Consider the following 15078-nt stretch of genomic DNA (forward strand, 5'->3'; position numbering starts at 1 on the left):
CGCCCCCGATAGCCCCCCGATACTCACCTGTCTCCCCCGGTGCTCCTCGTGGCTCCCGATGGGCAGCGCCATCTTCTTCCGGCCAAAAAATGGCGGGCGCATGTGCAGTGCGCCCACCGGCCGGCACCCGGGAGATCTTTGGGGTCTCGGCTGCCGGGGGTAGCCGAGACCCCAAAGAACATGATCGGGGTCGGTTTTTACCGACCCCTGTTTTGCGATCGCCGGTAATTAACTGTTTACCGGCGACCGGAAAAAAAAAAAAAAAGCGATGTGTAATTCTCTGTCCTCTGATGTGATCGCACATCAGAGGACAGAGAAATAGGGGGATTCGGGGACCCTATCATACTTACCGGTGTCCCTGGGTCCTCCTGTGTCCTCTCCTGGCTGCCGGCTTCTTCCTTCGGTAAGAAAATGACGCAGTGCGCCCGCCATGATCTGCCACCTGGCAGCTAGAGGAGTTGGGGCTAAATTTAGGGTTAGGGCTAGGGTAAGGGTTAGGGTTGGGGCTAAATTTAGGGTTAGGGTTGGGGCTAAATTTAGGGTTAGGGCTAGGGTTAGGGTTGGGGCTAAATTTAGGGTTAGGGTTGGGGCTAAATTTAAGGTTAGGGTTGGGGCTAAATTTAGGGCTAGGGTTAGGGTTGGGGCTAAAGTTAGGGCTAGGGTTAGAGTTGCGGCTAAATTTAGGACTAGGGTTAGGGTTGGGGCTAGGGTTAGGGTTGGGGCTAAAGTTAGGGCTAGGGTTGGGGCTAAAGTTAGGACTAGGGTTGCGGCTAAAGTTAGGGTTAGAGTTGGGTTTAGGGTTTGGATTAGGGTTGGCATTAGGGTTACGTTTGGGATTAGGTTTGGGATTAGGGTTAAGGTTAGGGTTGGGATTAGGGGTGTATTGGGATTAGGGTTAGGTTTGAGGGTAGGGTTGAGATTAGGATTAGGGGTGTGTTGGATTTAGGGTTCTGATTAGGGTTATGGTTGTTTTGGGGTTAGGGTTGTGATTATCGTTAGGGCTGTGATTAGGATTATGGATCGGGTTGGCATTAGGGTTAGCGGTGTGTTGGGGTTAGAGTTGGAGTTAGATTTGGGGGGTTTCCACTGTTTAGGTACATCAGGGGGTCTCTAAACGCCACAGCCAATTTTGCGCTCAAAAAGTCAAATGGTGCTCCCTCCCTTCCGAGCTCTGCCGTGCGCCCAAACAGTGGTTTACCCCCACATATGGGGCATCAGCGTACTCGGGATAAATTGGACAACAACTTTTGGGGTCCAATTTCTCCTGTTACCCTTGTGAAAATAAAAGCGTGGGGACTAAAACATCTTTTTTGTGGAAAAAAAAATATTTTTTATTTTCACAACTCTGCATTATAAACTTCTGTGAAGCCCTTGGGCAATCAAACTTCTCACCACACATCTAGATAAGTTCCTTGGGGGGTCTAGTTTCCAAAATGGGGTCACTTGTGGGGGGTTTCTACTGTTTAGGTACATCAGGGTCTCTGCAAATGCAACATCATGCCCGCAGACCATTCTATCAAAGTCTGCATTCCAAAATGGCGTTCCTTCCCTTCCGAGCTCTGCCATGCACCGAAACAGTGGTCCCCCCACACATGGGGTATCAGTGTACTCAGGACAAATTGGACAACAACTTTTGGGGTCCAATTTCTCTTGTTACCCTTTTCAAAATAAAAATTTGGGGGCTAAAAAATCATTTTTGTGGAAAATTTTTTTATTTTTTATTTTCACCACTCTGCATTATAAACTTCTGTGAAGCATTTGGGCATTCAAAGTTCTCACCACACATCTAGATAAGTTCCTTGGGGGGTCTAGTTTCCAAAATGGGGTCACTTGTGGAGGGTTTCTACTGTTTAGGTACATCGAGGGCTCTGCAAACGCAACACAACGCCCGCAGACCATTCTATCAAAGTCTGCATTCCAAAACGGTGCTCCTTCCCTTCTGAGCTCTGCCGTGCACCCAAACAGTGGTCCCCCCCAACACATGGGGTATCAGTGTACTCAGGACAAATTGGACAACAACTTTTGGGGTCCAATTTCTCTTGCACCCTTGTGAAAATAAAAACTTGGGGGCTAAAAAATCTTTTTTGTGGAAAAAAAAATATTTTTTATTTTCACGACTCTGCATTATAAACTTCTGTGAAGCACTTGGACATTCAAAGTTCTCACCACACATCTAGATAAGTTCTGCTTTCCAAAACGGCGCTCCTTCCCTTCCGAGCTCTGCCATGCGCCCAAACAGTGGTTTACCCCCACATATGGGGTATCAGCCTACTCAGCATAAATTGCACAATAAATTTTGGGGTCCAATTTCTCCTGTTACCCTTGTGAAAGTAAAAATTTGGGGGTGAAAAATCATTTTTGTGGAAAAAATATGATTTTTTTTATTTTCATGGCTCTACATTATAAACTTCTGTGAAGCAGTTGGGGGTTCATAGTGCTCACCATACATCTGAATAAGCTCTTTGGGGGGTCTAGTTTCCAAAATGGGGTCACTTGTGGGGGGTTTCTTCTGTTTAGGTACATCAGGAGCTCTGCAAATGCAACATGACGCCCGCAGACCATCCCATCAAAGTCTGCATTCCAAGCGGCGCTCCTTCCCTTCCGAGCCCCGATGGGTGCCCAAATAGTGCCCCCCCCCCACATATGGGGTATCAGCGTACTCAGGACAAACTGGTCAACAGATTTTGGGGTCCAATGTCTCCTGTTACCCTTGAGAAAATAAAAAATTGCAGGCTAAAAAAAATCATTTTTGAGGGAAAAAAAAGGATTTTTTATTTTCACGGCTCTACTTTCTACATTTCTGTGAAGCACTTGGGGGTTTAAAGTGCTCACCACACATCTAGATAAGTTCCCTATGGGGTCTAGTTTCCAAAATGGGGTCACTTGTGGGGGGTTTCCACTGTTTAGGCACATCAGGCGCTCTCCAAACGCGACATGGCGTCCAATCTCAATTCCAGCCAATTCTACATTGAAAAAGTAAAACGGTGCTCCTTCTCTTCCAAGCTCTGCAGTGTGCCCAAACAGTGGTTTACCCCCACATATGGGGTATCGATGTACTCAGGAGAAATTGCACAACAACTTTTGTGGTCTAATTTCTCCTGTTACCCTTGTGAAAATAAGAATTTGTGGGCGAAAATATCATTTTTGTGTAAACAAATGCGATTTTTTATTTTCACGGCTCTACTTTATAAACTTCTGTGGAGCATTTCCACTGTTTGGGCAGGGGCTCTCTAAACGTGACATGGCATCCGATCTCAATTCCAGCCAATTCTGCATTGAAAAAGTCAAACAGCGCTCCTTCTCTTCCAAGCTCTGCGGTGCGCCCAAAAATGTTTTACCCCCACATATGGGGTATCGGCGTATTCAGGAGAAATTGCACAACAACATTTATGGTTAAATTTCTGTTTTTACGCTTGTGAAAATAAAAAAAAATGGTTCTGAATTAAAATGTTTGCAAAAAAAAGTTAAATGTTCATTTTTGCCTTCCACATTGTTTCAGTTCCTGTGAAGCACGTAAAGGGTTAATAAACTTCTTGAATGTGGTTTTGAGCACCTTGAGGGGTGCAGTTTTTAGAATGGTGTCACACTTGGTTATTTTCTATCATATAGACCCCTCAAAATGACTTCAAATGTGATGTGGTCCCTAAAAAAAAAATGGTGTTGTAAAAATGAGAAATTGCTGGTCAACTTTTAACCCTTATAACTCCCTAACAAAAAAAAATGTTGTTTCCAAAATTGTGCTGATGTAAAGTAGACATGTGGGAAATGTTATTTATTAACTATTTTTTGTGACATATCTCTCTGATTTAAGGGCATAAAAATACAAAGTTTGAAAATTGCAACATTTTAAAAATTTTCGCCATATTTCCATTTTTTTCATAAATAGTCGCCAGTAATATCGAAGAAATGTTACCACTAACATGAAGTACAATACGTCACGAAAAAACAATCTCAGAATCAGCATGATCCGTTGAAGCGTTCCAGAGTTATAACCTCATAAAATGACAGTGGTCAGAATTGTAAAAATTGGCTCGGTCATTAAGTACCAAATTGGCTCTGTCACTAAGGGGTTAATATGGTCGAAACCACACCGACTCACGGCTGAAACCATGCCCACTTACAGATAGTCAATTAAATTGAGTGAGTGGGGTTTGGTTTTGGGTGGGCAGGATTTTAAAATCCCACCAAGTGGGAGCCATTAAGAGAATTTAGTAGCTCTCACTGGGGTGACAGCAGGAGGTCGACTTTTTGCCTCCGTTCGTTCGCGAACGACTCATAACTACCAAACATCACTGACTGTGGATGAAGGATCCAGAGAGATCGATATTACATGGATCTGGATCTAATGAGAGCAAATGGACACTTACTCTCATGTGCCTTGGATGACTGCCCCTATTATCATCTGCCCCTGCTCCATAGTGCTGCCACTTGAGGACCACGATGAACCTTGTGTCATAAAGGTGACATTAATGACTAACCTCCATCTTCTTGTTCCCTCTTGAGGTTGAGGTGACCGGATGTTTACTTTTCGTTTTCTAGAAGAACATATAAAAAAAATACTTTTATAATTAATGGTCATGAAATGTTGTATCACCAAGGCCTTCAGACCTTCTAATGCAATGCTTCATTTCCTACAATAGGTTTTCCTTCGTGGGTAATATGAGGCCACATTGTATCTCAGACTTCCTTTCCGGAGCAGGGTGGGGTAGCTTTGGTTATTTCAAGCCAAACATAAGAATTACAAGGACACTCTTGGTGAAGTATAACGATCTCCTCTGGTATAACCTCTAGTTCTACCTCTCTGTCGTCCCCTAAATGACTTGTGTCTTGAATCGGTATCAGATTGTTTGGTTTCTGTCGAAGATAAGTCAATTTCCCTTGCCCCTCAAAAATTGATAAATCCTATTATCCTTGAAATCCTGAAGGTCTCTACAGAACTGTTTGTGTGATCTTTCTTTTAGATGGTACTGAAATTTCTCAATAGTATTCTGCAAGAGAATCTCTTTAGTAACCAAGATCTATGTGAAATCTTGAACTGCCTCCTATTATTACTACCCTAACCGTGACACTACCTGTCACGACCCACAAGGGTCGGTCCAGCGGATGGCACAGCAAACACTACTGGATCGCCCCCAGAGTAGGGCAATGGGGTACTCGGTACCGGGTGCTTCTCGGTTCTGGGGATGTCACGGTGGCCTGACCCAGTCCGTGGCCCTTTGAGGGGCGTCCAATTAAAGGTGTAGTTTGTATGGTGTTCGTGACGCCATCTGTGGTACTCGGTCAGGGTGACCGACGCTGCTTAGGGGTCCGCTGGGGTGATGTTATAGCAGCAAGATGGTATACCTTCCCACAGGTGAAGTGTATCCCCAGGGCTTCCCAGAAGTGTAGATGGTGATGGTGGACAATGTAAGGCGCAGGGAATAACGAGGACACAAGTTTGCAGTCTCTTTACCTTTCACTGGAAGCTTCAGCATCCACAGTCCAGGGTACGGACCACAGGGTAGGCAGAGTCCAGCCGGCCCGAAGGCACATCCAGAGTCCCCTTATCCAGGTGGAAATCAGTAGCCTTCCTACTAGCGCCTGTGTGATGTAGTCCCTCCCTGCTGAGCAACTCGGTAAGGTCCTCACAACTGTCGTGGATGTTTCTGATGTCTTCTGTCTGTCCCCAAGATGGTATGGATAGGACAAACCCGTATGACTGGGATAGCCTGAGGCTTGTTTATAGGGACCCTAGAGACGCCCCGACCCCCACAATTTGCCACCGTGCCTTCTTAGGTATTAAGGTCGGGCAGCCAACTTGGAATTGACTGTCCTGCCGTTCTCTGAAGTAATGCGTGGAGTCAATTACTCCCTCGGTGTTCCGGCCACCGGCTACGCGCCTCAGAAGGAGGCTGCCTGTTTCGGGGCAGAACGCCTCCCTGTGTTTTCTCCTTGTGCTGTGACTTTGTTTCTCACTCTCTACAACACAGTTCGCTTAGTGTCCTTTCTTAGGATGCTGCCGCACGTGGGGCAGGCGCAGCTCCGTGTCTTTCTGTCTCGTGCTAGGCCTCTGTCACGATCCCACCCCTGACAGGGACCCTCTGTCTGCAGCTCAGATGTTCTTCCTTTCCCCCTGTCTGCCTGACAGGTGTTGCCTGGGCAAAGCCCAGTCAGCTTCTGACAAACTTCCTATCCAATCCACCAGTTTTACCCTTCTGTGAGGAGTGCCCTACTAGATAGGAGCATGGCTCCCCCTGGTGGGTTGGAGTGTGAAGTGTGGTGTGATGCTGTGATACCTGGAAAGATTAACTCTTTTATTACCTTCAGACGTAATATCACTCCCCCTGGTGGAAGAATGACATTACTGCAGCAAACAGGACTCTGAGGCGCTGCACTCCCCCTAATTGTTACATACTACTAAGCGAATCCTAAGGCTATTCTAAATGTTGTATTGTATTCTACTAATTTAACCCTGAGACTACCACTAATTGTTACCTTCTACCAACCTACTCCTGACACTACTCCTAAAAAGTTATCTAATACTAGTGATGAGTGAAAACTCTCAGAAAAAGTGTTATCCGAGCATGCTCATGTGCTAACCGAGTGTCTTTGGTGTGTTCTCGAAAAAGTCCCTGTGGATGCATGGCTTGCACCTGTTCAACAGCCACAACACATGCAGGGATTATCTGTTTGTTAGGCAATCCCTCCATATGTTGCGGCTGTCGAACAGCTGTGAGACATACAGGCGCGGGGACTTGAACATATTATTGGGGTACGCCGAAGACACTCGGTTAGTACACGAGCACGCTCAGATAACACCTTATCTGAGAATTTTCGCTCATCACTAAGGGTATGTGCACACGTCAGGATTTCTTGCAGAAATTTTCCTGACAAAATCCAGACATTTCTGCCAGAAATCCGCATGCGTTTTTTTTTTGCGTTTTTTTTGTGCGTTTTTTACGCGTTTTTGTGCGGTTTTTTTGCTGATTTTTTTGCGGAATTTTTGCGATTTTTTCCTGACACTCCAATTTCATGGGAAATCCGCAAAAAATCCGCAAAAATAATGAACATGTTGCTTCTTTTTCCAGAATGCATTTTTTTTTGCGGAAAAAAACGCAACATTTGCACAAAAAATGCGGAATGCATTCTAGATGATAGGATGCATAATGTATGCGTTTTTTATGCAGTATTATAGCGTTTTTATTGGGGAAATCCGCAAAAAAAACGCAAATAATCCTGAAGAAATCCTGACGTGTGCACATACCCTCATACTTACCTAACCCTGACACATCCCCTTAGGGTATGTGTCCACGTTCAGGATTGCATCAGGATTTGGTCAGGATTTTTCATCAGTATTTGTAAGCCAAAACCAGGAGTGGGTGATAAATCCAGAAGTGGTGCATATGTTTCTATTATACTTTTCCTCTAATTGTTCCACTCCTGGTTTTGGCTTACAAATACTGATGAAAAATCCTGAACAAATCCTGATGCAATCCTGAACGTGGACACATACCCTAACTGTTACCTACTACTTAGGGTATGTGTCCACGTTCAGGATTGCATCAGGATTTGGTCAGGATTTTTCATCATCATTTGTAAGCCAAAACCAGGAGTGGGTGATGAATGCAAAAGTGGAGCATATATTTCTATTATACTTTTCCTCTAATTGTTCCACTCCTGGTTTTGGCTTACAAATACTGATGAAAAATCCTGACCAAATCCTGATGCAATCCTGAACGTGGAAACATACCCTAAGGGTATGTGTCCACGTTCAGGATTGCATCAGGATTTGGTCAGGATTTTTCATCAATATTTGTAAGCCAAAACCAGGACTGGAACAATTAGAGGAAAAGTAGAAACATGTCACCACTTCTGTATTTATCACCCACTCCTGGTTTTGGCTTACAAATACTGATGAAAAATCCTGACCAAATCCTGATGCAATCCTGAACGTGGACACATACCCTAAGGGTATGTGTCCATGGTCAGGATGGCCGGCGGTATCGCCGCAGCGGCGAAGCCGCTCGGCGCTAAGCCCCGCCCCCTTTCTGGGACGCGATGATGCCGGATGTGTTAACTGTACACATCCGGGATCATCGCTCTCTCCCATAGCGCCCTGTGATATGCCTTGCGGGGACGCTGCGTCCCCGCAAGGTGTACGGACATGCTGCGATCTGAAAAGACGCGCAGCATGTCCGGAGTCGCAGGGAAGACGGATGCGGGTTTCCACACATAGTGGACACGGGATTTCAAAAAATCCCCTCCACTATGCTGGAACATCTGGACGCTGCGTGTTTGACGCTGCAGCTCTACGCAGCGTCAAACACGCAGCGTTTACTGACCGTGGAAACTCACCCTAAGTGAACCCTGACACTATTCTAATTGTTATATACTACTAGCTTAACCCTGAGACTACCTGTAATTGTTACCCACTACTAATCGAACCCTGAGACTACGCTAATTGTTATCTAATACTTAAAGGGCCACTGTCACCCCCTCCAGCCGTTATAAACTAAAAGAGCCACCTTGTGCAGCAGTAATGCTGCAGTCTAACAAGGTGGCTCTTTTAGTTTTTGCTTCTGTTATTCCCTCAATAAAGCGTTTTATAATTTTCCCTAAATACCTGTCTTTGTACCTGGAGGCAGGTCTGAAGCCTCCTCTGTGAAGCGCCCAACTGCCGTCACTCATCTCTTCTGAGGCGATGGTCGCTGCCCCCTGCGCGCTGTTCTTCTTAAATCCGGCGCCTGCGCTGTGCGTGCCTGCCTGGGGCAGGCGCAGTGTTCATTGGCCGTCATAGCTCAGATGCCGGGTGCCTGACTGCGCCTGTGCGGGCAGTGCGGCCACCCTGTTACTCAATCCCCGCCCCGCACTGTGTTATGCATTATGCACAGTGCGGGCTGGGATTCCTGGGCAGATTCCTGCACAGACCGACGCTGGAAGGCGGGGAACCAGGGGGAGCGTCTGACAAGCGCAGTGCGCATGCCCAGGAATCCCAGCCCCGCACTGTGCATAATGCATAACACAGTGCGGGGCGGGGATTCAGTAACAGGGTGGCCGCACTGCCCGCACAGGCGCAGTCAGGCACCCGGCATCTGAGCTATGACAGCCAATGAACACTGCACCTGCCCCAGGCAGGCACGCACAGCGCAGGCGCTGGATTTAAGAAGAACAGCGCTGAGGGGGCGGCGACCATCGCCCCAGAAGAGATGAGTGACGGCAGTTGGGCGCTTCACAGAGGAGGCTTCAGACCTGCCTCCAGGTACAAAGACAGGTATTTAGGGAAAATTATAAAACACTTTATTGAGGGAATAACAGAAGCAAAAACTAAAAGAGCCACCTTGTTAGACTGCAGCATTACTGCTGCACAAGGTGGCTCTTTTAGTTTATAACGGCTGGAGGGGGTGACAGTGGCCCTTTAACTAACTGTGACACTACCCCTAATTGTTACCTGCTACTAACCGAACCCTGAGACTACTCGTGATTGTTACATACTATTAGCTTAAGGCCGGAGACACACTGGTGCGAGATACGGCCGAGTCTCGCTGGTTAAAAGCAAGCTGTGGCACCGGCACTCCGGAGCGGAGCGTGCAGCTCCATGTATTGCTATGCAGCTGCACGCTCCGCTCCGGAGTGCAGGTGCCACAGCTGTTGTAGCGCCTCCACTGCCGCAGGGCCGAGGGGTACCCGGTACCGGGCCTCTGAGTCTCTGCTCTGGGATTGTCACGGTGGCTAGACCCGGTCCGTGACCCTGCTGAGGGGCGCCCAATAATAGGTGTGGATGGTGGTGGTAGTGCGGTGCAGTGCCGGTCACAGTAAATAACGAGGACACCAGGTTGCAGTCTCTTTACCTCTTTACTGAAGGCTTCAGGATCCTCAGTCCGGAATACGGTCAACCAGGCTGCGCAAGTCCGGCCGGTCCGATGGCACCTCCAGAGCTTCCTTTGCAGGTGGAAATCTGTGCCTACCTTCTAGCGCTTGTGTGTTGTGGTCCTCCCCTGCTGTGTTTACGGGATAGTCCCGACAACTGTTGTGTCTGTTTCTCGTGTTCCCTCACAACTCGATTCTGATGTTCTTCTTCGTCCCCCAGATGATATGGCTAGGACGCACCCGTATGACGGGTAGGCTCGGATCTCTTCCTGGACCCTAGTGTCGCCCTTCTCCTGTTGTTGCCCCCTGTGTCTTCGTAGGTGATTTGTGTGAGACAGCCCGCCTATAGCTGACTGTCCTGCCGTATGTTTGAAGTATTGCTTGGAGCCTAATACTTCCTCGGCGTTCCGGCCACCGGCTACGCGCCTCAGTAGGATGTTGCCTCGTCTTACAGCACGACTCCTACTGGTATTTCTCCTTGTTGCGTTGATCTCGTTTCTCACTCAGCACAATATACCTCGCTTCTTGTCCTTTCTTAGGGTACCGCCGCGATCAAGTGCAGGCGCGGTCCCGTAACGTTCTCTCTGTTCGCTAGGCCTCTGTCAGGATCCCACCCCTGACAGGGACCCCCCTGAGTCTCTCCCCGCAACACCCTCTGCCACAGGGTGTTGCCTGTTCGATTCCCAGTCAGCTTCTGTCTAACTTCCTATCTAACCCCCCAGTTTTACCAGACTGTGAGGAGTGGCCTAATACATAGCACCCTTAGCTCCCCCTGGAGGCCAGACTGTGAAGTGTATTGGTGTCTGTGATACCTGGTCAGGTGAACTCCTTCAGTGCCATCAGACGTACCATAGCCCCCCTTAGCGGCGGAGCATCAGTACTGCAACGACCAGGACTCTGGGGCGCTGCACTCCCCCCCGGTTAAATCCAGTACTCCTGGACTGGGAAAAAAACAACAATACATGTCAGCAAAAAGACATACAATTTTGAAATGCAATAACAATAAGCAAATTTGAACAGAGCTTCCCTTTATGGGAGGTGAGGACACTTGAACGTTACAAACATGGTTGAATACTTTGAATAACATACTATAAATAACTTTTCTTACCCAACCGGGTATTCTACTTAGTGCAAATTTCTGAATAATAATTGAACATTGCCTTTAAGGACGTACACGCTGAATCCACTAAAGACCTTCTTATAAAACATTATAAGGCTAATCAACTTTTTCTTCATTTTCCATCTTTACATCTGCAGGACCGCCTGTCTATCTGCCCCAGGCCTACTGCCTCTCGTTCTGTTGCAGGACCGCCCCTTTCCGCCCGGGCCTACTGCCTCTCTGCTACTATACACAGTATAGAACGTATCATCCATCTCTCAGTTCAAGATCTCTGAGCCATCTCTGTATGGCTCCGAGGAGGACTCACCGATTAACCCCGTATGGGTTCACTTCCTGTCCTCATTCTTCTAGCAACATCATTAAACATTTCTCACAATTAACTAGCTCACTACATATAACTTTTTTATACGTAAGCATTATTAATACTTTCTTTTAAAGCATCATCATTCTTTAAGTGCTATCGATGAACGTTCCCTTTAAGAAGGAACCAAGTCTCTATGAGGTAGTGCAACTTCTCAAGCTGCAAGTCCGTACGCAGCAAGGACTCCGGTACTGCTTCCAGGAACAGTTTCTTCGCAAAGAGTCCTTTCTTTTATAAAACCAGTAGAGGGCACCTTTAAGAAGGTGCAAACTATTTACAAGGAGTTTGTAATCATGCAGTGTTCATGATCCAGCAGTTCTTTCAACAATGATAAAACAGGAAACAAAAACAAAAAGCAGAAGAAGGGATCCCGGGTAAACAAAGGGATCCCTTTAAGAGTTACCCTAATCGGGTCATAGCAGCAAGAGGACAAACAGTTAACTATTTACATGTTCGGAAGATTAGAACATTTACTTGAACCACTCAGGAGGCAGCACCGGCGGAGGCAACCCCTTTGGATATTGCCCGCCGCCTGGTACTGCGTAAGGGGGAGTGTTGTCCCATCTGGGGGTCTGCGCACCCACCGTCTTCCGTTCTGGGGCAGCTGGTGCACTGACCACCTGAGAAGACGCCCCCTTGGCCACGACAGTGGTTGAGGTGACAATGTTGCAGGTCGTGGTTTTGATGATGGTGTACGTCGGAGTGACCTCGGTGGTCTTGGTGATGATCATGGGCTGACCACAAGGGGGCACTTTTACTATGGGGGTCAGCTTCACTGGCCCCTTAGTCGGGGGTGTCACGAGGTTTTGCTTCTTATGGACATTCAGGGCGAACCACCCCTTTTCCCCAAAGTGCCTGGTGTAAGTAACTTCGTCCCCCGGGTAGAGTTCCGGTCTGGGTGGCCCTCTCTGAGATGAGACTCCACATCCCGCCGGTTGACAAAGACTTCGGCGTACAGTATATAAGGGGACAATACAAATATCTCGCTGAGGATCTGTTTATACCAAGGAAGGTGACGGGCACAAGGGGGCATTCTTTGCGTCTGGAGGAGAGAAGGTTTTTCCACCAAAATAGAAGAGGATTCTTTACTGTTAGGGCAGTGAGAATCTGGAATTGCTTGCCTGAGGAGGTGGTGATGGCGAACTCAGTTGAGGGGTTCAAGAGAGGCCTGGATGTCTTCCTGGAGCAGAACAATATTGTATCATACAATTATTAGGTTCTGTAGAAGGACGTAGATCTGGGGATTTATTATGATGGAATATAGGCTGAACTGGATGGACAAATGTCTTTTTTCGGCCTTACTAACTATGTAACTATATGTAACTATGTACAGGCCCGGCTCTTTTATAAAGCCCCAGCCTCTGCGGAGCTTGAAGGCGACAACGGTGCCCTGCATGCGCGGGGCCTGGTGAGCGATGGGGTCCTTGCGGGCCCGGTCCTTGACCGCCAAGTCCTTTTGGTGGTAGGCCTCTAGCCCGGCCTCGTACGCCCTTTCCTTCTCCTCCCACTGCTGTTCCAGTTCCATTCTGGAATGCTGTAGATAAGCCCCCCATGTACACTGAAAGATGAGAAATAGAGGTTATATTATACTCACCCAGGGGCGGTCCCGCTGCGGTCCGGTCCAATGTGTGTCGCGGTCCGGGGCCTCCCATCTTCTTATGATGACGTCCTCGTCTTGTCTTCACGCTGCGGCTCCGGCGCAGGCGTACTTTGTCTGCCCTGTTGAGGGCAGAGCAAAGTACTGCAGTGCGCAGGTGCCAGGAAAGGTCAGAGAGGCCCGGCGCCTACGCACTACAGTACTTTGCTCTGCCCTTAACAGGGCAAACAAAGTATGCCTGCGCCGGACCCGCAGCGTGAAGACAAGAAGAGGACTTCATCCTATGAAGATGGGAGGCCCCAGACCGCGACACCCATCGGATCGGACCGCCTGCCCAGGTGAGTATAATCTAACCTCTTTTTCTCATCTTTTAGGTTACATCGGGGGCTTATCTACAGCATTACAGAATGCTGTAGATAAGCCCCTGATGCCGGTGGGCTTAGCTCAACTTCGATTTTGGGGATGACAGGTTCCCTTTAACTATGAGACTACTTACTACTAACTTAACTCTTACACCATGCGATCATGCCGCCACAGCGGGACACTAGACGACGAAAGAAAGTTTCAAACGATGTGCTACGACGTACGATTCACAGCGGGGTCCCTGATCGCAGGAGCGTGTCACACACTGCGATATCGTACCTATATCGCTCGAACGTCACAAATCGTGCCGTCGTAGCGATCAAAATTGCACTGTGTGACGGTACCCTAAGACTTTCCCTACTTATCACTATTTACCTAACCCCAAAAGTACTCCAAATGTTTACTGGCTATTACCCTATCTCTGAGACTATACATAATTATATTACTAACCTAACCCTGATACTACACCTAATGATCTACACCTTACCTAACCCAGAGACTTCCACTAATTGTTACCTGCTACTAATAGTGTTGAGCGATACCTTCCGATATCGGAAAGTATCGGTATCGGAAAATATCGGCCGATACCGTCAAAGTATCGGATCTAATCCGATACCGATACCCGATCCCAATGCAAGTCAATGGGACGAAAATATCGGAATTAAAATAAACCCTTTCTTTCCTTGTAGGTTAATTCTACATGAAGGAAAACAACTAAGAATAATGTAGGCTGTATTGGGGGACGTGGCGGAGACATTAAAGGCACAGAGGTTTAGCCCAATGTAATAGAATAGCAGGATTTTGTTTTTTTTTATGACGTTCGGCGGTAGAAAGATTTTGACTATGTTAATTTTTTTTTATTTTGTCAGATATTGATGTTTCACTACTTCCACGCCCTTCACCTTCTTTTTTACTTCTCCCACACTTTCTTCTTCATTATCCTCATCATCAGCTTCTTTGACATCAACTTCTTCACCTTATTCATCTTCTTCTTCATCTTCTACCTATTATTTTTTTGGTTACATTGTTCATATTCTTTTTATTTTACTATTATCTTCATCATATTCTACTTCTTCATCATATTCTTATTTGTGACAGGCATTCCCGTAGTTGTTATCTATAAAAGTTTGAAGATTACACCTTCCGTTCTGCCTGTCACAAAAGAGTTACATTTGTCCGCGTTCAGTTTGGCCTGCAGCATCAGGCTTTATCCAGGGGCACCACGAGGAGGAACGGACTCACCCCCATACACTGCTTAGTCTTCTTCTGCTTATAATTTAGATAATATTTTTTGCTCTGATATTTAGTGTTATGCTTAATGTTCTTCTGCTCTTTGTTCTGCAGCCTCTTGTTCTTCTGCTTCTCGGTCTTCCAGGTCGTCGTCGTCTCCAGGGTCGTCGTCTCCGGGGTCGTCGTCATCGGGGTGGTCTTCAGGGTCATCGTCTCCAGGGTCGTCGTCATCACGGTGGTTGTCGTCTCTGGTGTCGTCGTCATCTTAGGGGTGGTCTTCCGGGTCATCGTGTTTAGTCTCTTGAACTTGGAAATGTAGCAGAAGGTACAAGAAGGCTGAGAAAATGCCGAGAACCAGCTGATGGAACTGGAACTCGGATGGCTACCCGAAGGTCCAAGAGCCAATGGAACTACTGAGGACCAGCTGACGTTACTGGAACCCGGTTACTAAGCAGGAGGTACCCGTGCCTGAAAGCACTACCAAGGACCACCTGACGTTGGTGGAACTCGGATACCCAGAGGGAGGCACCTAAGCCAAAGGCTCTGCCCGGAACCAGCTGA

The 15078-nt window shown here is 47.3% G+C and overlaps 1 long non-coding RNA gene across 1 annotated transcript in view; it reads right to left on the reverse strand.

Annotated features, from left to right (window-relative positions):
* LOC143764921 (uncharacterized) overlaps positions 1–15078 on the reverse strand; it is a 54507-nt gene that overhangs the window by 18651 nt on the left and 20778 nt on the right. Inside the window, exon 2 of the long non-coding RNA XR_013213297.1 lies at positions 4479–4535. This is a non-coding gene — a long non-coding RNA (uncharacterized LOC143764921). The remainder of the gene's footprint in view (positions 1–4478; positions 4536–15078) is intronic.

The sequence above is a fragment of the Ranitomeya variabilis genome, chromosome 4 (genome assembly GCF_051348905.1).
Source record: "Ranitomeya variabilis isolate aRanVar5 chromosome 4, aRanVar5.hap1, whole genome shotgun sequence".
In the NCBI taxonomy this organism is placed as follows: Eukaryota; Metazoa; Chordata; class Amphibia; order Anura; family Dendrobatidae; genus Ranitomeya; species Ranitomeya variabilis.